Below are 27102 nucleotides of genomic sequence, written 5' to 3' on the forward strand. Positions count from 1 at the left end.
ACATAATCATTGTGAAAAGATTCACCTCAGTAGTCACTTGGAACTAATGACAAACATAATCTCTTCAAATATTACATGCTAAAATCGAAGAATCATCAGCTGCTGAAGAAGGAAGAATAAGGACACCCACAGCATTTAATATAAAGCATAGGTTGCCCCAGGACTCTGCAATCTAGCAGTACATTTATTTATATTTGTTATTTTAAAGGTGTAATTACATGTAGAAAGGGTTTTTTTTAATAACAGGCTGAAGAAAGCCTACATGAATATTTGATCTAAACTGAAGCGAAGTGCAGATCTTTCAAATAAAGAGGACAACTAGAATGAGTGTTAGATTTAAATACCAGCTAACACTGAAGGTTCCACTCTGCATATGAAGATGTAACAATATTTGAGAAGTTACTTCAACCTGAAAATGGTATTGGCACGCTCAGCTTCCATAAACTAAATACATGTATGCTTTTACCTCATTTAAGGACAACCTCACCATAAAGCAAAGTTAACTTTAAAACATTTTTAATTTTATTGTGGTAAGAACATTTAACATGAGATATACCTTCTTAACACAATTTTAATTGTACCATACATTATAGTTGACTATAGGTACAATGCTATAGAGGAAATTTCTGGAGCTTATTTATCTTGCTTAACTGAAACTTTATGCTCATTTATTAGTAACTCCCTATTTCTCCCTTCTCCTAGCCACTGGCAACTAACATTCTATTCCTTGATTCTATGAATTTGACTATTTTAGATACCTCATATAAGTGGGATCATTCTATATTTGTCTTTCTGTGACAAGCTTATTTCACTTAGCATAATGTCTTCATGATTTATCCACGTTGCATTTTGCAAAATTTCCTCCTTTTTAAGACCGAATAGTATTCCATTGTATGTATGTACATTTTCTTTATCCATTCATCTATAGAAGGACATATAAGTTGTTTTCACATTTTGGCTATTGTAAACAGTTCTGAAATGAACACAGAAATGCTAATATCTCTTTGAGATCCTAATTTCAGTTCTTTTAGGTAGTCAGAAGTGGGAATGCTAGATCATATGATAGTTCTATTTTTTGTTTTTTGAGGAACCTCCACACTGTTTTCCATAACAGCTGCAGCATTTTGCATTCCCACCAAAAGTGGGCAAGGCTTCTAACTTCTCCACATCCTTGCCAACACTTGCCTTTTGTTTTTTTGAAAATAGCCATGCTGACAGATATGAGGTGATATCTCATTCTGGTTTTGATTTTCATTTCACTGATGATTAGAGACTTTGAGCATTTTTTTATATATCAGTTAGTCATTTGTATGTGTTTTGGGGGAAAAGGTCTATTCAAGTTCTTAGCCCATTTTTAAATTGGGTTATTAGTTTTTTTGTTTGTTTTGTTTTGATTTTTGTTTTTATTTTTTTGTTTTGCTATTGAGTTGTAGGAGTTCCTTATATATTTTGAGGATTAACCTCTTGTCAGAGATATGGTTTACAAATATTTTCTTTTATTCCAAAAGTTACCTTTTCACCCTATTAATTGCTTCCTTTGCTGAGCAGAAGTTTTTTACTTTGATGTTTTAGTTTGATAATTTTGTTGCCTGTTCTTTTAGTGTCTTACCCATGAAATCGTTGCCAAGATAAATATAATGAAGTTTTCCTCTTTTCTTCTATAAGTTTAACAGTTTCCGGTCTTACATTTAAGTCTTTAATACATTTTGAGTTGATTTTTGTGTAAGGTGTAAGATAATGGTCCAGTTTCATTACTTTGTATGCAATTATCCAGTTTTGCCAACATTGTTTGTTGAAGAGACTATCTTTTCCCCAATGTGTATTCTTAGCACCTTTGTTGAAGATCAGTTGATTGTATATGCATGGATTTATTTCTGGGTTGTCTATCCTGTTCCATTGGTCTTTATGTCTGCATTTATGCCAGTACCATTATCATTTTAATTACTGTATCTTTATAATATATTTTAAAGTCAGTAAGTGTGATACCTCCAGCTTTGCTCTTCTTCCTCAGGATGTTTTTTTTTTTTGGCGAATTTTGGTCTTCTGTGCTTCCATATGAATTGTAGAATTGCTTTTTCTATTTATGTAAAAAAATACCTTTTGGATGTTGATAGAGATTAATTGCAATGAATCTGTAGATCACTTTGGGAAGTATGGACATTCCAACAATATTAAAATTTCTAGTCTGTGAACATAGGATGTCTTTCCATTTGTGTCTTCTTTAATTTCTTTCTTTAATGTTTTGTAGTTTTTCAGTAGACAAGTCCTTCACCTCCATAGTTAAGTTTATTCCTAAATATTTTATTCTTTTTAGTGCTGTTGTAAATTGGATCATTTTCCTAATTTTCCTTTTCAGATAGTCTTTGTTAATACATAGAAACATAACCGATTTTTGTAAATTGATTTTGTATCCTACAACTTTACTGACTTCACTTATAATTCTAACAGGTTTTTTTTGTTTTTTGTTTTTTGTTTTTTATGGTGTCCTGGTGTTTTATATAGATAAGACTGTCATCTGCAAACAGGGACAATTTTACTCCTTTCGTATTTGGATGCCTTTTTTTTTCTCCTAATTTCTCTAGTTAGGACTTCCAGTACTGTGTTGAATAGAAGTGAATAGAGTGGAAAACCTTGTCTTATTCCTTACCTTAGAGAAAAAGCTTTCAGTTTTTCACCATTGAATATGATAGCTTTGGGATTTTCATACATGGCATTTATTATATTGAGGTACTTTCCTTCTTTTTCTAGTTTGTTGAGATTTTTTTATCATGAGAAATTTAGATTTTGTAGAATACTTTTTCTGCATCTATTGAGATAATCATGTGGTTATTACATTAATTGATTATTGTATGTTGAACCATCTTTGCATCTCAGGTATAAATCCTACTTGGTCATGGTGTATGAACTTTTTAATATGCTATTAGATTCTGTTTGCTAGTATTTTGTTGAGGATTTTGCATCAGTGTGCATCAGGGATACTGGCCTGTAGTTTTCTTTTCACGTGGTATCTTTGACTGGCTTTGGTATCCAGGTAATTACAGACTCATAAAATGAGTTCGGAAATATTCCCTCTTCTTCAGTTTTTTAGAAGAATTTGAGAAGAATTGGTATTAATTCCTTTTTAAGTGTTTGGGCAGAGACACCATTTAGATAAATGGTGCATTTAACTTAAATAGCTTGTATCATTTTGAAAGCTTAATTTGTTTAAATAACAGGCTCAGAATAATTTACCATGAATAATCATGATGTTTTATTTGATACTTAATTTTTTGCAGTAAAAATATTATTAATGTATATGATTTTATTGCATTGCAGAGTATTGAGGTGAAAATAAAATAATTTATTAAAGTATTATGTGACATAGTTTTGTTATATTATAGAGTATGGTATTGATTTACCAAAACGTGTAATTTGATAAAGACATTGCCTTTTTTGGATTCGTACTCCAAAAGTCTATGATCTAGAATGTTATATTGTGGTCTGCTTATGTTAAGTGAAAAGTCAAAGTCATTACCTAAATTTTGCAACAGTCTAAATTTATAAAATAGTTATCCTTAACACTTCACATTTGCCTATCATAAAATCACCATGTGTCAAAAATCATGTCTCACTTATTGCTAAAGCATGACATTGTTACCAGACCCAACTGAGTCCAATTACTCAGGAGTTGCCAGCCAAAAGATAACTCCAAGATGACTTTATGAGAAGGAACTTTATTGCAAGCCAGCAAGCAAGGACACACCAGGGATCACTCCCAAAGCAATGTATCCTTGAACAAATTATTGGATTAGTCTCATTCAGGGAAATCGTGTACATAAACATCAAAGTGAACTTTGTCACTGCATGCGTAGGATGGGACATTCCTGTGCATGCACAGTTAGAAAACATGGCTATACATACATTGGCATGTTCAAAAATGGCAGAAAATCTGCCCCTGGGATGTTTTAATATTACAATGAGGGTATAATGAAAAAGTTCATGAGGCAGTTACTAGAGGGTCCTCTAAGTTGCTTCTATGGAAACTTGGAAGCCAAGATAGTTTCAGCCAATCAAACTCCTGGTCCTGCAAAACATCCCGGGCTTTTTCCTGAAAAACAGTCTGATAGTCATCAATGTCAGTGATGGCATAGGTATGAGAGAAGTTTAACTAATTAAGTCTCAGCCTTTCTGTTAAACTCTTAGAAAATTACAAGATATGATTACACAAACCTTATAAAATGTAGGGTGATCTAAGTGGGTTTACAGGTTACTCTAAGCAAAGTTATGAATTCTTTTTTTAAAATGCCAGTTTATTTTTTTTCATACTATATATACATAATTTTTTTAACATTTTATTTTTTTATTTTCCCACTCCCCTTTATCCCCTCCCTTCTGGTACCCAATAGTCCACTGTCCATGTCCATGAGTCTCTGTTTGTTTGTCCTGTTCATTTGTTGCTTTTAGGTTTATATCTCACATATGTGATATCATGTGATTTTCAACCTTTTCTGTCTGGCTTATTTCACTTAGTATAATTATTTCAAGGTCTATTCATGTTGTTGCAAATGGCAGTATTACATCTCTTCTTATGGCTGAGTAATATGGCATTGTACATATGTACCACAGCTTTTTTAGCCGACCATCTATCATAGGACATTTCGGTTGCTTCCATGTCCTGGCCACTGTGAATACTACTGCTATAAACATCGGTGTGCAAATATCTTTTTGAATATGAGTTTTCAAGTTTTGGGGGTAAATACCCAATAGAGGGATTGCTGGATTATATGGTAGGTCAATTCTCAGTTTTTTGAGGAACCTCCATACCGTTTTCCATAGTAGCCGTCAAATTTGCAGTCCCACCAACAGTATATGAGGGTTCCTATTTTTTCACATCCTCTCAAACATTTGTTATTACTTATCCTGTTGATTATAGCTATTCTAACAGGTGTGAGATGGTATCTCATTGTGGTTTCGATTTGCATTTCCCTAATAGCAAGCGATGTTGAGCATCTTTTCATATATTTGTTGGCCATTTGTATGTCCTCAAGGGAGAAGTGTCTGTTCAGGTCCTCTGCCCATTTTTTGATTGGACTGTTTGTTTTTTGTTGTTGTTGAGTCATATGAGTTTTTTGTATATTTTGGATATTAGGCCCTTATCGGAGGTGTTGCTTGCAAATATATTTTCTCATTCGGATTGTTGTCTCTTTACCTTGTTGATGGTTTCTTTTGCTGAGCAGAAGCTTTTTAGTTTGATGTAGTCCCATTCCTTTATTTTTGCTTTTATTTCCCTTGTTTTGAGATCAAATTCATAAAATCCTCTTTAAGTCCAAGGTCCTTGACTTTAGTTCCTATGTTTTCTTCATGCATTTTATTGTTTCAGGTCTTATGTTCAGGTCCTGAATCCATTTTGAATTAATTTGGTGTGTGGTGATAGACAACAGTCTAGTTTCATGCTTGTGCAGTATTCCTAGCACCACTTATTGAACAGGCTTTCCTTTCTCCACTGTATATTTTTGGAGTTTTTGTTGAAAATTGTTTGCCCATACAAATATGGGTTTATTTCTGGACTCTTGATTCTGTTCCACTTGTCTGTGTGTCTGTTTTTCTGCCAATACCATGCCATTTTGATTACTGTCGCTTTATATTATAATTTGAAGTTGGGCAGAGTGATACCTCCAGCCTCATTCTTTGTTCTCAGGATGGCTTTGGCAATTTGAGATCTTCTGTGCTTTCATACGAATCTGATGATTTTTTGTTCTATTTCTTTAAAAAATGCTGATGGGATTTTGTAGGGGATTGCAATAAATCTGTATAATGCCTTAGGTAATATGGTCATTTTGACTTCGTTGATTCTTCCAATCCAAGAACACAGAATATCTTTCCATTTCTTTGTATCTTCTTCGATTTCTTTCAATAGGGTCTTATAGTTTTCATTATATAGGTCCTTCACATGTTTCATTAGCTTTACTCCTAGGTATTTTATTTTTTGTTGTTGCAATTGCAAAAGGGATTATTTTTTTCACTTCTTTTTCTGACACTTTGTTATTATAGTACAGGAACGCTAATGGGTTTTTGATCGTTGATTTTGTATCCAGAGACTTTACTGTATTTGCTTATTGTTTCTAGTGTTCTTGTGGAGTCTTTAGGGTTTTCTATATAGAGAATCATGTCATCCATGAATAGTGACAGTTAGACTTCTTCGTTTCCTATTTGGATGGCTTTTATATATTTCTCTTGCCTGATTGCACGTGCTAGAACCTCCAATGTTATATTGAATAACAGTGGCGATAGTGGACAGACTTGTCTTGTTCCTGATCTTAGAGGGAAGGTTTTCAGTTTTTCACCATTAAGTATAATGTTGGCTGAGGGCTTGTCATATATGGCCTTTATTATGTTAAGGTATTTTCCTTCTATACTGATTTTGTTAAGTGTTTTGATCATAAATGGATGCTGTATCTTCTCAAAGGCTTTTTCTGCATCTATCGATATGATCATATGATTCTTATTTTTTAATTTGTTTATGTAGTGTATCACATTAATTGATTTGCATATGTTGAACCACCCCTGTACCCCTGGGATGAAGCCCACTTGATCGTGGTGTATAATCTTTTTAATATGTTGCTATATTCGGTTCACTAGTATCTTATTTAGAATTTTTGCACCTGTATTCATGAGAGATATTGGTCTGTAGTTTTCTTTTTTTGTGTTATCTTTACCAGGTTTTGGTATCAGAGTAATATTGGACTCATAAAATGAGTTGGGAAGTATTGCCTCCTCTTTAATTTTTGGAAAGAGTTTGAGGAGAATAGGTATTAAATCTTCTTTGAAGTTTGGTAGAATTCACTGGTGAAGCCATCTGGTTCTGGACTTTTACTTTTTGGTAGGTTTTTGATGATTGTTTCGATTTCTATACTGCTGATTGGTCTATTTAGACTTTCCAGTTCTTCTTGATTCACTCTGGGAAGGTTGTATTTTTCTAAGTACTGGTACATTTCTTCTAGGTTATTAAATTTGGTGTTATATACTTTTTCATAGTGTTCTTGTATGATCCTTTGTAGTTCTGCAGTGTCTGTCATAATTTCCCCTCTTTCATCCCTTATTTTGTTTATTTTTCGTCCTTTCTCTTTTTTCTGTAGGGAGTCTAGCCAGGGACTTGTCAGTTTTATTAACCTTCTCAAAGAACCAGCTCTTTGTTGCATTTGTTTTTTCTATTGTTTTTTTGTTTTCAATTTTATTTCTGCTCTAATTTTGATGATTTCTTTCCCTCTGCTGACTTTAGGCCTCATTTGTTCTTCCTTTTCTAGTTTTTTAAGATGAAGCGTTAGGTTGTTTATTTGGGTTCATTCTTGTTTTTGGAGATAGGCCTGTAATGATATGAACTTTCTTATGACTGCTTTTGCCTTTGTCTCCAAAATTTTGATATGTTGTACTATCATTATCATTCATTTCTATGTATCTCTTGATCTCTCTTTTTATTTCTTCTCTGACCCAGTTGTTCTTCAGTAGCATGTTGTTTAATTTCCATTTATTTGTTTTCTTTCCGCTTTTTTTTTTATAGTTGATCTCTGGTTTCAAAGCATTATGATCAGAGAATATGGTTGTTATGATTTCAACCCTCTTATATTTGTTGAGGCCATCTCTGTGTCCCAGTATGTGGTCAATCCTTGAGAATGTTCCATGTGCACTAGAGAAGAATGTATAAGCAGCTGTTTGGGGATGGAAGGCTCTGTATATGTCATTTATGTCCAGTTGGTCTAATATATTATTTTAGGATGTTATTTCCTTATTGATTTTCTGTTTAGATGATCTGTCCATATCCGATAGTGGGGTATTTAAGTCCCCTACTATGATAGTGTTTTGGTCTGTTTCTCCCTTTAGTTCTGTTAGTAACTGCTTTACATATTTCAGGTATCCTTGATTGGGAGATTAGATATTAAAAAGTCTTTTGTCTTCTTGGTACATGATTCCCTTTATCATTATGAAATGTCCCTCAGTATCTTTCTTATCTTTTTGATTTTGAAGTCTGTTTTGCCCAATATTAGTACTGCTAGTCCCACTTCTCTCTGAATGCCATTTGCTTGAAATATCATTTTCCTCCCCTTCACTTTGAGTCTATATTTGTCTTTGAAACTTAGATATGTCTCCTGGAGGCAGCATATGGTTGGGTTTTGTTTTTTGATCCACTCTCTAACTCTGTGCCTTTTTATTGGTGAGTCCAGTCCATTTACATTTAGGGTGATTATTGAAATATGAGGTCTTCTTATAGCCATTTTATCTTTTACTTTCTGGTAGCTCGGTGTTTCCATTGCTTCCTTGTCCTTGTGTTTCAGTTTTCTTTATTTTGGTTGGCTTTTGTGGGTTTTCCCTCTGGTCCTTCTTGATTTATGTTATATACTTTGGTTCTAAATCTTTGGCCTGTGGTCACCATCATGAATATGAAAAGGATAGTTGTATATACATAATCGTCTCTTTTCTTCTGCTTGTGCCCGCTCTCTATTCCCTTTGCGAATTCGGGTCTTTGAATCCTCCCCTTTTCAGTCATTGTTGTCTCATTTTGTCCCTATGTAAGCTGAACATTCATTACTATCTTGCTATAGCAAATCTCTTCTTATTTTAAGCTTATAATGCCCTGTTTGTAGTAAGGGTTGCACTGTTCTGCTTTTATCAGCCTGCTAGTCACCTTACTCCTAATTATGCTTTTTGTGTGTGTGTGTCATTTTGTTTTAAGTGAGCTGAACTCTTTCAGTATTTCCTGTCATGTAGGCCTTGTAGTGGAGAATTCTTAATTTTTGTATGTCTGGAAAGGTCTTAATTTCTCCTTCATATCTAAAGGAGAGCTCAGCTGGATACATTATTCTCAGCTGGTAGTTCCTTTCATTTAATAGTTTGAATATTTGATTCCACTTTTTTCTGGCTTGTAGGGTTTGTGCTAAGTAGTCCGATGATAATCTAATGGGTTTTCTTTTATAAGTTACTGTCTTCCCTGGCTGCTCTAAGAATTCTGTCTTTGTTGTTGATTTTTGATAATTTTAATACAATGTGTCTTGGTGAAGGCCTTTTTGGGTTGAGATAATTGGGTGCTCTATTGACTTCTTGAATTCCAAGCTCAGGCTCATTCCTTAGATTTGGGAAATTCTCATCAACTATTTGCCTGAAAATGCTTTCTAATTCCTGCTTATCTTTCTCCCCTTTGAGAATCCGATTATTCTTATATTTCCTCTCCTGATGGTATCAGCTAGTTCTTGTATTTCTCTTTCATTATTTTTCATTCTTTGGTTTCTCTCTTCTTTCTGCTTTATTTCTAGATTTGTCTTCAATATCACTGATCCTTTCCTCCATTTGGTCAACTCTATTTCTCAAGCTTGTTATTTTATTTTTCAACTCTTGCAGTGTGTTCTTTATCTCCAGAAGGTCTATTTGGTTCTTTTTGAGGGTTTCAATCTCCTAGCTAAAGAACTCATTCTGTTCATATACTTTTTTTTAATTCTTGAAATTGATGATATGATTCGTTTCGGATCTCACTGAATTTTTTCAGAAGTATCATCCTGAATTCTCTGTCATTTAAGTCACATATTTCTATGTCCATAAGCTTATTTTCTGGAGATTTTTCTCTTTCTTTCTGAGTTGCCTTGTCACCTTGGTTGCTCATGGTGTTTAATGGACTGTTACTCCGCCTGGGCATTAATGGAAGTATGTCCTGCTTTTTTTTTCTTTTTCCCAGAACAATATATTATATAATGGTCCCTTCCCTGTTGCAAATAAGATGTTTTTCTTTTGGTTTCCAGTAGATAGCATCTAAGCCTCTTGGATCTCTGCTTTATATAAAGTGTTAATAATGTCTTTTTTCCCCCCTTATAGATGTTTAATCATGCTCACTACCCTCAGTCTTAGTTCCTGTCGGTGTTAGTAACAGTTTCGGTATCATTTGCTCAGATTCCCCTGGGGCTCTGCGGCGCTCCGTCTTGGAGGGTATGGTGGGAGGGGCCCTCTGGGTTGGGGGTTGGAGTCTGCGGCTCAGCCTCAGTTTTGCAACCGCAGCTAGTAAAATCAACTGTTGTTTCTCTGCCGTCCCCGCTTTTATGCCATCCCTGTTTCTCTGACTTCTGCCCTGATGATTGGGCACTGCTGCCAGCTGTGTGGAGCTCACAGCACTCTCAGGGGGTGCTGTTCAGGGAACTCACTGCCCCTCCCCTACCCTTTCTCTTACAGGGAGCTCTGGCTGCGAGAGGCAGCTTCTTTGTTTCTCCCAGTCCGCCACCTGACACCCAGGGTTCTGACTTGTGGTAGTTCTTATGCGTAGATCCCATGCTCAGATGCGCTGGTGTGCAGTCGGATGATTTTTGTTGAGTTTTAGGTGTTCAGCTTATTGTTGTTTCAAGGAGAGAGATCTGGAAACATTGCTCACACTACCATGTTTAATCTAATCTCAAAGTTATGAATTCTAAATAAAAGTCTATGCTATTCTACTTTCTAGGCTGTATGTATGTCACATTTTTAACATAATTACTTTTTTAAGTAATTGTGACCACAAAGCATCTTTTATACATAGAAACCTGTACTTTGATTTCTTAGGTACATAATTTTTTGACTAATAGGGGACCATGGCACCAAACAGCCAGGTGCTATAGGGTGGATCATAGGAGAGAAAGCCAGGGGAAAACAAGGGGCTCTGTGTTTATAATAGCAGGGCATCTAGGAGGCCATCAAGAGGTATGAGGAAGAGTGTGGGCATTTTGGCATACTTCAGTCCTGCCTCTGATGCTAGCTATCTTGAGACCTTAGCAAATATCTTAATCTCTGTGAGCCTCAAGTCTTTATCTGTGTAATGTGTCTAATAATACCTATTTCATTAGTAGGCTTGAATCTGATATGTAAAGTAGATAGCACATTGTAAATTCTCAGTAAAAGTTATTTTCTTTCCAGCAGAATGAGAACAGTGAGACTAGGAAGGGCAGGGAAGTTCAGTCTTTCCCATGAGAAAAGCCTTGAGGTTCAGAGGGGAGTTAGAATTGGACTTATACATGTCATAAAGCTTCGTCAAATGAACAAAGCCCTTAAAAGCTTAACTAAGTGAGTTTTTGTGCAACCTAAACCAAAAATCTTGAGCTGAGGAGATCACAGAATGTGATATGGATCCTGGATGGAATTCTAGAATAGAAAAAGAATACTAAGGGAAAACTGAGGAAGTATGAACTTTGGTTAATAATAACGAATCAATATTGGGTCACTAATTGTAACTAATGTACCTTATTAATGTAAGATCTTAATAATAAGGGAAACTGGGTATGGGGTATATGGGGACTCCCTGTACTATCTGCTCAGTTGTTCTGAAAATCCATAACTGTTCTGAAAGATTAAGTCTATTAATAAAAAAAAATTAACCGAAATCTGAAAGGGATTTATAGAGAGCAGAAAGCAGACACCAACCCATGAGCAAAGGCACAAGAGAAAACAAGAGCATGTAAGAAGAGACTAGTCGTGTCAGGCAGACAGCCTGGCAACCAAGATCTTATGGGGGCTGGCCCCAGCACAGGATGCCCACTCTTTCCATCCTAGGTCCACACTTCTGGCTTCCCAAACTAGGCTTTCAGAGAGTGGTGCAGGAAGTCATGGCTGTACCTGGTTACAGATGAGAGGTGACACAGGGCAGCTGATAGGTTATCAATGAATGCCTGTGCTGCTCACTCCTCTAGCAGTAAATACGGACTTTATAGATCCTTGTTTGACTCACCATCAGCAGGAATCCATGTAGAAGAAAAGAAATAAAGTGTGAACAAATTCAGTCTGGTGAAAACAGCCCAGGGATCTGATTGGTTTCCTAAGTTTGGTTCCTTGCTAGCTGGGTGATTTTTGGAAAGGAACTTTACCTCTCTGGGCCTCAAATTCCTCATCTGTACAACGGGACACATTATTTAACCTTCCTTGTTCATGTCACTGGGATCTAGTGAGAAGCCCATGAGGCGACAGACCTGAGAATTTATTCTAGTTGTTTAGCATGGGGCTGCCAAGGACAGTGCTGCTTATACTAACTGTCCTGCCCAGGAGGTGACTGTCAGACCTCACTTCTTTCCTCTCTTTCCCTTTTCTCTATTCTTGGAACTCTGGGACTTTTTCATGCCCATGGACAACCCCATCTTCTTGCTTTTGGCCCTGGTACCATCACTACTATCTGGAACACTCTTCACCCCTTCACCCACCCAACACTGCCCCCACAGGCCACTTCCACTGCAAGGTGTCCAGGACCTTCCAGGGTTGTCACATTCTCTTGTGCTTGCCACTTCATGGCTCTGCCACTTGTCATCTATGTTTAACTCTCGTGTTTCCTGCCAGACTCTGATCTCTGCAAGAGCAGGGAGTGTGTGTATCTTCTTCACAATGTACCCTCAGAACTCAGTGTATAACTGGTAGCACATACACAATAGACACTGAATACATTTGAGTGAATTCAGAAAGAAATAAACAAATATGTAGATGTAATAAGTGGAAGCCCCTGGCCAGTGGGTGCTGGGAGAACAGCCAAAGCTGCCTGCACCCTTCTAGATGCCCCAGCATTCCAACATTCCTGTTTCTACTCTAAGACAATGTGCCAGGCTCTTTAGAGTTTTCTAAAAGGCCACCTCAAAGACTGTATTTCCAGTATCTACTGGGACAGAATTTCCTGGGAGTTACTGAGTCACTCTGTTCAGGTTTATGGACTGAGAGTGTGGATTTCAGATTTTCAGCTCTGTGCCAGGTCACTTGGAGGGCCATTCAAACTCAGCCTGATGGGCCCCACCCCAGAGTTTCTGACTCAGCAGGTCTGGGGAGGGGTCCTAAGAAACTGCTGGTTTGGGGACCACACTTTGAGAATCACTAATTTCTAGGGCTCTAGGTCAGCATAGAAAAGACTCCCCTCACTGACAGACCTACCGCCTTTCCTTAGAAGTGGAGACAGAGAATTGTTTGAATGCTGTTCATTGAAGGTACAGAGGCCTTGCTGACATTTTGTCTACAATCTGGAATTTTTAGCTGTGTTGCTGTCTAAATGTTCTAAATTGTTAGAATCTCAGAATAGGTCAAACAGCTGACTTGTCTTCTTATATAAAAATTAAAAACCAAAATCAACACTGACTTTATATTGACCAGGCCATATTGTGTTCATTTATTTATTCACTGAAGATGCTTGTGGACCACTTGATCACATCCTTTAATGTTTTCATATAAGTTAACTACATGTGAAGTTACCATTGACCTTGCTTTGTCAGAAAGAAATGTGAGACACAGCTCAGGGAGCAGGTGCCTGGCAGGCTCTGCCACCTGGCCATTTCCACAGACCAGCACAGGGCCTGGGTATCCTGACTTTAGTCCTGGGACTATTCCCCCTCCACTCACATTTCCATGAACTCTGTAAGCAAATACCTCTTCTGGGTATCTACTACCAAAACTTGAAAACATTTATCTGTAAAGATATATGCACTCAGATGTTCATTGCAGCATTATTCACGGTGGTCAAGACATGGAAAGAACCAAAGTGCCCTAGATATTAGCTGAATAAAAAGCTAGATATTAGATGAATAAAAATATTGGAAGTCTCATGGGGAAACTTGCTTTATTTATCTCCTAGGCTACAGATTTGCTAGATGAGCACTTTTTTATTAATATTATTGAGGTGACATTTATTAATAAAATTATATAGTTTTCAAGTGAACAATTCAATAATATGTCTTATGTATATTGTGTTATGTGTTCACCACCCAAAGTTGTTTCTTTCCATCACCTTATATTTGACCCCCTTTACTTTATTTACCTCTCCCCTCCCCGCTTTCCCTCTGGTTACCACTAAGGTGTTTTCTGTGTCCATGAGTCTCTGTTTGTTTGTCTTGTTTATGTGTTGCTTTCAATTTTATATCTCGCATATGAATGAAATCACATGGTTCTCAACTTTTTCTGTCTTATTTCATTAGCACTATAATCTCAAGATCCATCCATGTTGGCAGTATTTCATCTTTTCTTATGGCAGATTAATATTCCACTGTGTATATGGACCACATCTACTTTATCCAGTCATCTACTGAAGGGCACTTTGGTTGTTTCCATGTCTTGACCACCATGAATAATGCTGCAATGAACATTTGAGTGCATATATCTTTACAGATAAATGTTTTCAAGTTTTGGTAGTAGATACCCAGAAGAGGGATTGCTGAGTCATTACAGTAATTCTATTCTTAATATTTTGAGGAACCACCATACCGTTTTCCATAGTGGCTGTACCAATTTACATCCCCACCAGCAGCGTATGAGCATCCCCACAATCTCTCCAACACTTGTTATTACTTGTCTTGTTGATGATAGCCATTCTAAAAGGTGTGAGGAGTCATCTCTTCATGGTTTTGATTTGCATTTCCTTAATAGCTAGTGAAGTTGAGCATCTTTTCATATGTCTGTTGTCCATGTATGTGTCTTCTTAGAAGAAGTGTCTGTTCGGGTCCTCTGCCCATTTTTAAATTGGATTGTTTGTTTTTTCGTTGTTGAGTTGCATGAGTTCTTTGCATATTTTGGACATTAGACCCTTAACCAAGGCATTGTTTGCAAATTTCTTCTCCCATTCAGTTGGTTGCCTCTTTGTTTAGTTGATGGTTTCTTTTGCTGTGCAGAAGCTTTTTAGTTAGATGTAGTCCCACTCATTTATTTTGCTTTTTACTCTCCTTGCCTTTGAGGTCAAATTCATAAAATCCTCTCTAAATCCAAGGTCCATAAGTTTAGTTACCTATGTTTTTTTCTATGCAATTTATTGTTTCAGATCTTATATTTAGGTTGTTGAACCATTTTGAGCTATTTTTGTCTGTATGGTGTCAAATAGCAGTCTCGTTTCATTCTCTTGCATGTGGCTTTCCAATTTTCCCAGCACCATTTATTGAAGAGGCTTTTCTTTCTTCATTGTGTGTTTTTGGCTTCTTTTTCAAAAATTATTTGCCCATACATACAAGGGTTTATTTCTGGGCTCTGAATTCTGTTCCATTGGTCTATGTGTCAGTTTTCCTGCCAATACCATGCTGTTTGATTATCGTCACTTTGTAGCGTAATTTGAAGTTAAGTAGTGTGATACTTCTGGCCTTGTTCTTTTCTTGCATGATTGCTTTGGCTATTCAAGGCCTTTTATGATTCCATACAAATCTGATGTTTTGTTGTTCTATTTCTTTAAAAAATGCCCTTAGGATTTTGTGGGGATTGCATGAAATCTGTATATTGCTTTGTGTAATATGGCCATCTTAACTATGTTGATTCTTCCAGTCCATGAACACTGACTATCTTTCTATTTCTTTGTGTCTTCATCAATTTCTTTTGATAATGTCTTGAAGTCTTCGATATAGATCCTTCACATGCTTTGTTAAGTTTATTCCTAAGCATTTTATTCTTTTTGTTACAATCACAATAGGAATTGTTTCTATTTCATTTCTTTTTCTGAAATTTCATTGTTAGTGTATAGGAATTCTATGGATTTTTGTACATTGATCTTGTATCCTGCAACTTGACTATAGTATTTGTTTATTGTTTCTAATAGTTTTTGGTGTAGTCTTTAGGGTTTTCTATGTAGAGTATCATGTGATCTGCAAAAAGTGACAATTTGACTTCTTCATTCCCATTTGGATGCCTTTTAGATCTTTCTCCTGCCTGATTGCTCTAGCTAGGATTTCCAATACTATATAGAATAGGAGTAGTGAGAGCGGGCATCCTTGTCTTGTTCCTGATCTTAGAAGAGAAACTTTCAGTTTTTCACCAATGAGTAGGATTTTAGCTGAGGGTTTATCGTATATAGCCTATATTATGTTGAGTTCTTTTTTTCATTTTATTAAGTGTTTTAATTTTTTAATTTATTTTTTATGGTGAAAGTGTTTTAATTTTAAATGGACGGTGTATCTTGACGAATGCTTGTCCTGCATCTATTGACATGATCATAGAATTTTTATCCTTTATTTTGCTTATGTGGTATATCACATTGATCAATTTGCATATGTTGAAACATTTTTGCACCCATGGAATGAACCCCACTTGATCATGATGTATAATCTTTTATGTGTATTGTCATATTCAATTTTGTATAGAATTTGTGCATCTGTATTCATCAGAGATATTGGTCGTAATTTAGATTATCATTGGATTTTATAGCAGAAACTCTATAAGTTAGGAAAGAGTGGAATCAAATATTCAAACAATTGAAAGAGAGAAATTACCAGCCAAGAGTAAGATATCTAGCAAAGTTCTTCTTTAGATATAAAGGAGAATAAAGATTTTTTTCAGACATACAGAAGCTGAGGGAATTTACCACCACAGGCCTGCAATATAGAAAATAATGAAGGGGTTATTCTACTTGAAACAAAAAGACAAAAATTTACAAAATTACGAGTAAGATGACTAACAGAAAATTGCAACCCTATCTTAGAATAGGGTATTATAAACTTACATATTACATAATGGTTGAAGGGGGTAAAAACATTTTAAAAAGACAAGAAGACAATAGCTACTGCAACTCAGAAATGAACTCAAAGCATAAATATAGATAATTTGAGACAACAAAAACAAAGAAGGGGAGAGAGTAAAGGTCTGAATTTCCAAAGGGGAATGGAGATAAGAAACACATGGAAGAAAAAAGACTACTGTATATAAGAAACTTTTTTACATAAACTTAATGGTAACCTCAGGAAAATGGTGTTGAATTTTTTCAGTCCTCTCTCTGTATCAATTGAGACAATCATGTAATATTTTTCCTTCTTTCTATTAATGTTGTATAATACATTGAATGATTTTCATATGTTGAACCATTCTTGTATTCTAGAAATAAATCTCAGTTGGTTGAGACATAGTTTTTTAAATATTCTGTTGAATTCAGTTTACTAAATCTTTGTTGAGAATCATTGCACCTGTATTCATAAGGGATATTTGTAGTTTTCTTTTCTTGTAGTATTTTGTCTGTCTTTAATAAGTCAAGAAGTTTTCCTACTCTTCATTTTTTTTGGAAGAGTTGATAAAGACTGATGCTAATTCTTATTTAAATGTTTGGTAGAATTCATGAGTAAAGCCATTTAATCTTAGGCCTTTCTTTTTGGGGAGGTGTTTGATTACTGATTCAATCTTCTTATGATTATATCAGATTTTCTATTTTTTCTTGAGTCAGTTCTGTTGGATGTGTGTTTTTAAGAATTTATCCATATCATCTAGCTTATCTTAATTTATAGGTACAGAACAGTTTATAGTACTCTCTTATAACTCTTTTTATTTTTGTGAAAAACTGATGTATCCACTTAGCCGATAGATTTTTGACAAATAGCAATTTAGTAGAGAAAAGATAGCATTTTCACAAATAGTGCTGAAACAATTGGACATCCATAGGCAATAAAAATGAACCTCAACCTAGATCTTATATATTATACCAAAAAAAAAAAAACCCAAATGACAAACATCAAATGGAATGAAGGTTTAAATGTAAATAGTAAGTCTGTAAAGACTGTTTTCAAAGACATAAATGAAACTAGTGTTTGGTGAAGAGTTCTTATACATGACTCCAAAAGCATGACTCACAAAAGGAAAAAATTGATAAATTGAACTTTATCAAAATTAAAAATATTTATTCCAAGAAAACCCTTGTTCGGAGGATGAAACAATAAGTTGCAAACTGAGAGAAAATGCTTGAAAACCACATATCTGACAAAAAACTCAGATATAGAATAAAGAATTTTCAATTTCAACATTAAAAAATAAACAATATAGTTAGAAAATAGGCCACAAAAGCATGAAGAAATAGCTCACCAATGAAGATATATGGATGGCAAATAAGCACCTGCCTTCTAGGAAATGTAAATTAAGACCATGATGCGATATGACTATACAACTGTCAGAACGTCTAAAATCTGAAATTATGACAATACCAAATGCTGGCAAGGATTCTGAGAAACTGGATCTTTCATACATTGCTGGTTGGAATGTAAAAGGATACAATCTCTCTGGAAAGTAGTTTTGCAGTTTCTTAAAAAGTAAACATTTAACCGCCATATAACACTGTGATTGCACTGATGGGCAATTGCATTTATCCCAGAAAAATGAAAACTTATGTCCACCCCAAAACCTGTACACAAATATTCATAGTAGCTTTACTTGTAACAGCCTAAAACTAGAAACCACCTGGATGTTCTTCAATGGGTGAATGTTTAAACAAACTTATACATCCACTGCATAGAATACTAGTAAGTGATAAAAAGGAACAAAGTATAAATACAAGCAACAACTTGGATATATCGCAAGGGCATTTGGCTGAGTGAAAAAAGCGAACCTCAAAAGCTTACATACTGGTTGTTGCGGTGATTACACAATTCTGCACAGTTGATAAAATGACATAGGACCATATATACACATTGTAACAAGGTCAGCTTCCTGGCTGTGATATTGTACTGGAGTTACATAAGATATAACCATTAGGGGAAACTGGATGAAGAGTACACAGGACCTCTCTGCACTAGTAAGTCACAACACCCTATACTTTGATATGCTCAAGTTACTTCAAAGTAAAAAGTATTTTTAATGCCCTGGGGGAGAATGTGTGGCATTTAGACGACCTTTGATGATTATAGTTTGTTTTATATGTGCATTGCAGTTATGACTTTTTAAAGAGAGAGAAAGTCCTCATGTCTTAGACATATGTACTACAATATTTACAAATGAAATTATGTCATGTCTCAGAACTAGTGCAGGGGTGGTAATACAGATGGTGAAACAAAATTGCCCACCTGTTCAGAATTGTTAAAGCTAGATGATGGGTGTACAGGGTTTATTATACTGTTATCACTTCCTTTGTACACATTTGAAACTGTTCATAATAAAACAGATTTAAAAACATAAATGAAATAAAAACTATAAGGGTTTCTGGAATTCTTGATTCTTTGGGTCAGGAGCAGGGCTCTTACTGTCTGCATAGGGCAAGGTATGGGGAAAGCGTTTATGTCTTCTCCAGGCACCAGTTTCCCCATACCTCCACTTGTTCACCGACCCCAAAGTTCTCTGAATCCCATTCTTTGGGGTTTTATGGAGGCTTCATCACATAGGCATGATTGATTAAATCATTGGCCGTTGGTCATTGGTAATTGATTCAATCTCTAGCCACTTGCACCTCCCTGGAGGTCAGGGAGATAAAACTGAAAGTTCCAACCCTTTCATCACATGGTTGAGTCCCCTATTTAGCCCCCATTTTTAGATTACCCAAGGGCTTTCCAAAAGTCATCTCAATAACATAACAGAAGTAACTTTGATCACTCTTATCACAGGAAATTCCAAAGGTTTTAGGAGCTCCATACCAGGAAAGGGTTAGAGACCAAATACATATTTCTTATTATAAATAACAATATCACAGATTCCAATCACACACAATATATAAAAATTATTCTCAAGTGCATTAAAAACTTAAATGTCAAAAGAATAACTATAAAACATTAAAGGATAACATAGGAGAATATCTTTACAACTTTGAGGTATGGAAGCGTTTTCTAAACACAAAAAATATAAACTGTTCAGGACAAGACTGATAAAATTGTCTATATTAAAATTAAGAACTTCTGTTCATCGAAGCACCTTAAAGAGACAACAAAAGCCACAAACTGAGACATTATACTTGTGACACATATGGGTGACAAAGATTTATTACCCAGAATAGAGGGGAGAAAAGTGTATGTATATTCATATATACATACACAAATACATCATTTTTATATCAATGATTACATAAACAACTCAATAGACATAGACATTTCACATTAAAAGAAATACAAATGACTCATTAGTAACCTGAGAAATGTAATTTAAGACTACAGTAAAATATAATTGCATATCCATCAGCCTGTCAAAAATTAAAATGTCTGACAATGCCAATCTCACAAGTTGACTAGGATGTAGAGTGATGATGTTGACCTGTAACAAATAGACAACCAGATATTTCTCCAGCAAAATGATTTTATTCAGGAACAAGAAAGAATTGCAATTCAGAACATGCAAGTCCAGAGAAACAAAAAAGAGGAACTCTCTTTTATGGACTTGGGAGTAGCTGTTATAAACAAAATATCCATTGGAGGACATTGAAAATTCAAAGTATAGTGACTTTTCATTGGCTGAGTTATGGCAGTCTCCCATTGGCTGAGCTGTTATTGGGCAAGGAGAAATCTTTTCTCTCTCCTGCTGAGGTAGTAAAGTAGTATCACTCCCTATCAGATATGTAATGTGTGTCTCTTCCTTTTGGGTCAGTAGTATGTGTTGAGTGACAAGTGTGTGAGAGTTCTTTCGTCTAGCTACCCAACTCCATTTAAAATGAGGTTTCTGTTTATTAATTTTCACATTTCCTCCTTTTGATCAGAGCTTTCTCCAAAAGCATCACTGATCAAAAGTCAAGTTTTTCCAGATTCAGTGGCCTCTTGTCCCTCAATGCCAGGAAGGACCTTTCCTGGGTGTCATGTCCCACATTGGATGGCAAACGCACAGATTGGAAACCTATTGTGGCCACATTGAGTAACAATGAGGAGTAGAAAGGAGATCAGCTTTCTCAGGCATTTCTCATCTAAAGTCTGTGTCTTAGAATAGTGAACATACTCAGAACTAGAAGAATTAAATAAGTGCTTTAGGAAGATACATGCAGGAATGAAACATAAAATGATTAAACAGTATTGTTATCTCAAAAGAAATTGGAACAAAATGTCTTATCAGTAATATAGACTATAAATTGAAAATTCAGACTTATAAATTGGATAGGAATCCAGAGTCAGTTATTAGTCTAGATGAAAGATAAATTTCTGTGAATTTTAAACCTTCCAACTGGCCTGGTCTGAACATCTTGGGAAAGCTTTTTTATCCGCTGTCATCTGCTTTAATTCCGAGAAATCTTTACTTTCAAGTCACCAGATGGTGTGCAGGTCCAGTTAGGGTATTGTCATGTGAATCCAGGAGTCTGTTACCTGTTGTTTGGCTGCACAAGGGTTGGTTAGCAGTACCTAGTAGGGGGCTTTTCCAATAAAGTTGTAGAGAGTCCTTCTGGAGGTGTCTTTTTCCAGTAGATGAAATCTCCAGATAGGAAATTATGTTGCTTCAGGTCTTTATATCCCTGAAGTATACTGTAAAAAGATTGCTCTACCAGAACATGGTTAGTTTTTATAGAAGAAATTAGGCCTTTACGATATTGAAGCATATCTTCTTTTATCAGTTGTGAATCAAGAGTCAGGGGTCAGATACACTGGGTGAGAGTTTAGGGGTGTCAAACAGAGTGGATCTGAGATTTAGAAAAGACCAACAGCAATGCTTTTGACCAAGGTACTTAGAGGATCTCTACAAATTTTGCCAAGTGAGTTTTAATAATACCATTAACACATTCGACCTGAGGATTGAGGGTGGTAAGCACAGGGAAAGTATGGTAAAACCAGCCAAACAACACAGTCACCTGACTGGTAAAATGGATTCTGCTGTCGCTATAGAGTTCAAGAGAAGTTCCCCAGGTAGGGGTAATCTTTTCCAAAAGGACCTTAGCCACAGAAGAAATAGTAGCCTGCCTACAAGGAAAAGCTTCAGTCTAGTGAGAAAATGTAAAGATCATAAATAAAACATATTTATAACCATGAGATGGGGGAAGCTGTATGAAATCCATTTGCCAGACTTCGAATGGTCCCTTAAGCCATTTAAAATGTCTGGGAGCATTGTCACCATGCTTGTACTTTGAGTCATATTGAGTTCATATTGAGTCAGCATTCCTTGTGAAAGTGTCAGCAAGGCAATTTCCCTTAGCTTCCAGAGAGTCAAATTTAGAATATCCTGGGATCTTTTTTATTGTATTTTTTAATTTTTCGATTACAGGTAACATTCAATATTATATTAGTTTCAGGTGTATAGCATAGTGGTTAGTCATTTACATAACTTACAAAATGATCCTCTGATAAGTCTGGTCTAGTGCCCCCTTGAAACCATAAGTAGTCATTACAATATTATTGATTATATTCCCCATGCTATAATTTACATCCCTGTGACTATTTTGTAACCACAAATTTGTACTTCTTAATTCCTTCATTTTTTTTCACTGAACCCCCAAACCCCATCCTACCTGTCAACCATCAGTTTGTTTTCTCTATCTACAAATTTGTTTCTGACTTTTTGTCTCTTTATTTTGCTTTTTAGATACCATATATAAGTGAAATCATATATTTCTCTTTCTCCAACTGAATTATTTCCCTTAGTGTGTAATAGTCTCTAGGTCCATCCATGTTATTGCAAATGGTGGGATTTCATTCTTTTTTTTTTTTTAATGGCCAAGTAATACTGAATTGTATATATGTACCACATTTTCTTTATCCAATAGTCTATCGATGGACACTTAGGTGGCTTCCATATTTTGGCTATTGTAAAGAATGCTGCAATTAACACAGGGATGCATTTAGCTTTACGAATTACTATTTTGGATTTCTTTGTATAAATACCTAGAAGTGGGATTGCTGGGTCATATGGTAGCTCTATTTTTTAATTTTTTGAGGAAACGTCATACTGTTTTTCATAGTGGCTATACCAATTTGAAACCATCTAACTGCATGAGGGTTTCTTTTTCTCTGCATCCTCACCAACACTGTTTGCTGATTTATTGATGAAACCATTCTAACAGGTGCGAGGTGATATCTTATTGTGGTTTTATTTTACATTTCTCTGATGATTAATAATGTTAAACATCTTTTGTCTATTGGCCATCTGTATGCCCTCTTGAGAGAAATGTCTATTCAGGTCCTCTACCCATTTTTAATTGAATTGTTTGTCTTTTTGGTGTTAAGCTGTATGAGTTCCTTATATATTCTGGATATTAAGACCTTCTCAGATGTATCATTGCCAAATATCTTTTCCCATTCAGTAGGTTGTCTTTTTATTTTGTTGATGGTTTCCTTTGTTGTGCAAAACCTTTTTAGTTTGATATAGTCCTATTTGTTTATTTTTTCTTTTGTTTCCCTTAACTGAGGAAACATGTCCAAAAAAATATTAGTAAAAGCAATGTAGAGAGTTGACTGCCTATGTTTTCTTCTCAGAATTTTATGGTTTCAGGTCTTACATTTAAGTCTTTAATCCATTTTGAGTTTATTCTTGTCTATGGTGTAAGAAAGTGGTCTAGTTTCATTTTTTGCATGTATCTGTCTAGTCTGTCCAAGATCATATATTGAAAAGATTGTCTTTACTCCCATTGTTCATTCTTGCCTCTTTTGTCATAGATTAATTGACCATATGGGTGTGAGTTTATTTCTGGGTTCTCTGTTCTGTTCCATTGATCTACATGTCTGTTTTTATGCCAGTACCATGCCGTTTTGATTACTATAACATTGTAGTATATTCTGATATCAGATAGTGTGATACTTTCAACTTTGTTCTTCTTATGATTGCTTTGGCTATTTGTGTTTCTAGATATTATTTAGGATTATTTGTTCTAGTTTTCTGAAAAATGGCATTGGTATTTTGATAGTAATTGCACTGAATCTACAGACTGCTTTGGGTAGTATGGACATTTTAATGTTAATTCTTCCTATCCACGAGAACAGTATATGCTTCTATTTATTTGCATCTTCTTCAATTTTTTTCTTCAATGTATTATAATTATTCAAGTACAGGCCTTTTATCTCCTTGGTTAGAGTTATTCTTTGTGATGTAATTGTAAATGGGATTATTTTCTTAATTTCTCTTTCTGATAGTTCTTTGTTGGTGTATAAAAATGCAACTGATTTCTGAATATTAATTTTATATCCTGCTAATTTACTGAATTAATATATAAGCTCTAATAGTTTTTTTTTTTTGGTAGAATGTTATGGGTTCTCTCTATATAGTATCATGTCATTTGCAAATAATGACAGTTTTACTTCTTCCTTTCTAATTTGGATGCCTTTTATTTCTCTTTCTTGTTTGATTGTTGTGGAGAGGACTTCCAATACTGTTGACTAGCAGTAGTGAAAGTGAACATTCTTGTATTGTTTATGATCTTCAGGAAAATGCTTTTAGCTTTTCCCCATTGAGTATATGATGTTAGCCATGGGTTGTCACTTATGGCCTTTATTATGCTGAGGTATGTTCCCTCTATTCCCACTTTGCTGTGAGTTTTTATCATAAATGGATGCTGGAGTTTTTCAAATGCATTTTCTTATCTATTGATATGAGCATATGATTTTTATCCTTCATTTTATTTACATGGTGTATCGTGTTCATTGATTTGAGGCTATTGAACAAATTCTGCATCCCAAAATAAATCCCATTTGATCATACTGTATGATCTTTTTAACGTATTGCTGAATTCGTTTTGTTAATATTTTGTTAAGGATTTTCGCATCTATGTTCATCAGGGATATTGGCCTATAATTTTCTTTTTTTGTAATGACTTTGTGTGGTTTTGCAATCGGGTAATGTTGGCCTCATAAAATGAGCTTGGAAACATTCCCTCCTCTTGAATTTTTTGGAATAGTTTGAGAAGGATAGCTGTTAATTTTTCTTTGAATGTTTTCTAAACTTTACCTGTGTAGCCATCTGCTCTAGGACCTTTGTTTGTTTAGAGTTTTTTTATTATTGATTTAATTTTGTTAGTAGTTATCGGTCTGTTCAGACTTTGTTTCTTTTTGAATCAGTCTTGGAAGATTGTATGTTTTTAGGAATTTATCCATTTCTTCCAGGTTGTCCAATTTGTTGGCAAATAATTGTCCGTAGTATTTTCTTTTAATTCTTTGTATTTCTGTGGTGTCAGTTTGTCACTGCTCCTCTTTCATTTCTGATTTTATTTATTTGGGTCTTCTCTCTTTTTTTCCTGATGAGTATGGATAAAGGTTTACCAATTTTGTTTATCTTTTCGAAGAACCAGATCCTGGGTTCATTGACCTTTTGTATTATTATTTTATGCTCTATTTATTCATTTTCATTCTGATCTTTATTATTTTCTTCCTTCTACTCACTTTGGTCTTTTTTTCTAGTTCTTTTAAGTGTAAGATTAGGTTAGATTGTTTGAGATTTTTTCTTGTTTCCCGAAATAGGCCAATATTGCTATGAATTTTCCTCTTAGAACTCCTTTTGCTGTGTCCCATAGATTTGGGGTTGTTGTGCTTTCCTTTTCATTTTTTCAAAGGCATCTTTTGATTTTTTCTTTGATCTTAGTGTTGACCCACACATTGTTTAGTAGCAGGTTATTTAGCCTCCATGTGTTTGTGTGTTTTTCATTTTTCTTCTTGTAATTGATTTCCAGTTTCTAACCATTGTATTCAAGTAGATGTTTGCTATTTCAATCTTTTTGAATTTATTGAGATTTGTTTTGTGGCCTAATGTGTACTCTATCCTGGAAAATGTTCCATGTTGACTTGAAAAGAAAGTACATTCTGCTGTTTTGGAGTGAAATGTTCTAAAAATATCAATGAAATCCATCTCATCCAATGTGTCATTTAAGGCTGCTGTTTTGTTGATTTCGATATGGAAGATTTATCTGTTGATGTCAAGGAATTGTTAAAGCTCCCTACTATGACTGTATTACTGCTGATCTCTCTCTTTATATCAATTAATAATTGCTTTATATATTTAGGTGCTCCTATTTTTTTCTGTAAATGTTTATAAGGGTTATATTCTCTTCTTGTGTTTATCCCTTTATCAATATAAAATGCCCTTCTTTGTCTCTTATTATAGCCTTTGTTTTAAAGTCTATTTTGTCTAATATAAGTATTGCTACTCCAGCTTTTTTTCATTTTCACTTGCATGAAATATCTTTTTCCATCTTTTTACTTTCAATTTGTGTGTGTATTTGGATCCAGCATGGGTCTCTTGTAGGCAGAACATGCATGGGTCTTGTTTTCTTATCCATTCAGCCACACTTTGTCTTTTGATTGGGGTATTTAATCCATTTACATTTGAAGTAATTGTTGATTGATATGTAGTATTGCCACTTTAGTATTTATATATATATTTTTTTTCCTTCTTTTGCTTAAAGAATCCCTTTAACGTTTCTTGTAATACTGATAGTGAATATCTTTAGCTTTTTCTTGTCTGGGAAACTTATTATCTCTTCTCTGAGTCTACATGATAGCCTTGCTAGGTAGAGTAATCTTGTTTGTAGGTTCTTGATTTTTCATCACTTTGAATATTCCCTGCCAATCTTTTCTGGCCTGCAACGTTTCTGTTGAGAAAACAGCTGTCAGTCTTATGAGAGCACCTTTGTACATAACTACTTTTCTCTTGCTGCTTTTAAGATTCTCTCTTTGTCTTTAATCTCTGGCATTTTAATTACGATGTGTTTTGGTGAGGGCCTCTTTGGTTTTATCTTGTTTGTGATTCTATGTGCTTCCTGGACTTGTATGCCTATTTGCTTTGCAAGGTTGGGAAATTTTTCAATTCCTTGGCCTCTCTCTTATTTTTCTGGTACCCCTATGATGAAAATGTTGTTTCACTTGACGTTTTCCCAGAGGCCCCTTTCCTCATTTTTTAACCCATTTCCCACTTGCCCCAAGAATACTCACTGGAAGCACTTGTAGATGCAGCGTTTTCTCCAAGATAACTCGCAAATCACAGTCCTAACCTTACCCCTAAAGTTTGCCATGAAATATCTTACTTTTATTATTATTTTCATATTACTCAATAGAAGTAAACAAACAAAGACAAGCACAGATGTGATTTATAAAAAGTTGGAAATATTGGATATTTCTCTCAGTCGAAAGGAACAGGATTGAAATGGGGTATACAGGAGGTTGAATTCTAAGATTCTGGTATTTTTCTTAAGCAGGATAAGTACCATGGGTGTTTATTAATTTTCAAACTATATTTGCATTATATACTACATATTTCTTTGGATATATTATATGTATATTTCATAATAAATTGTTTACATTTTTTAAGGTCCTTATACTCTACCACTGGTAAATAGTTTCGAATTGAATTCAACTGGCAGAGACTGAGTGTCAAGCTATGGCAGATATTTGTGTTTCCTTGTTTATAGAATTGGTGAGATCCAAATGGTAGGTGATTAAATCGACTGGTGTGAAAGCTGACCAGTACACTCTTTCAACCAGACCACATTTTTGCAGCAAGAATGGTTTGAGAAACTAGTTTCAGATCTTCTCCCTCCTCTTAAAGAGGGAG

General features: G+C 35.0%; 1 protein-coding gene across 1 annotated transcript in view; it reads left to right on the forward strand.

The window, feature by feature from the left end:
* ARHGEF4 (Rho guanine nucleotide exchange factor 4) overlaps positions 1 to 27102 on the forward strand; it is a 251905-nt gene that overhangs the window by 201566 nt on the left and 23237 nt on the right. The window lies entirely within an intron of this gene.

The sequence above is a fragment of the Pteropus medius genome, unplaced genomic scaffold (assembly GCF_902729225.1).
Source record: "Pteropus medius unplaced genomic scaffold, Ma_sr-lr_union100, whole genome shotgun sequence".
NCBI classification, from domain to species: Eukaryota; Metazoa; Chordata; class Mammalia; order Chiroptera; family Pteropodidae; genus Pteropus; species Pteropus medius.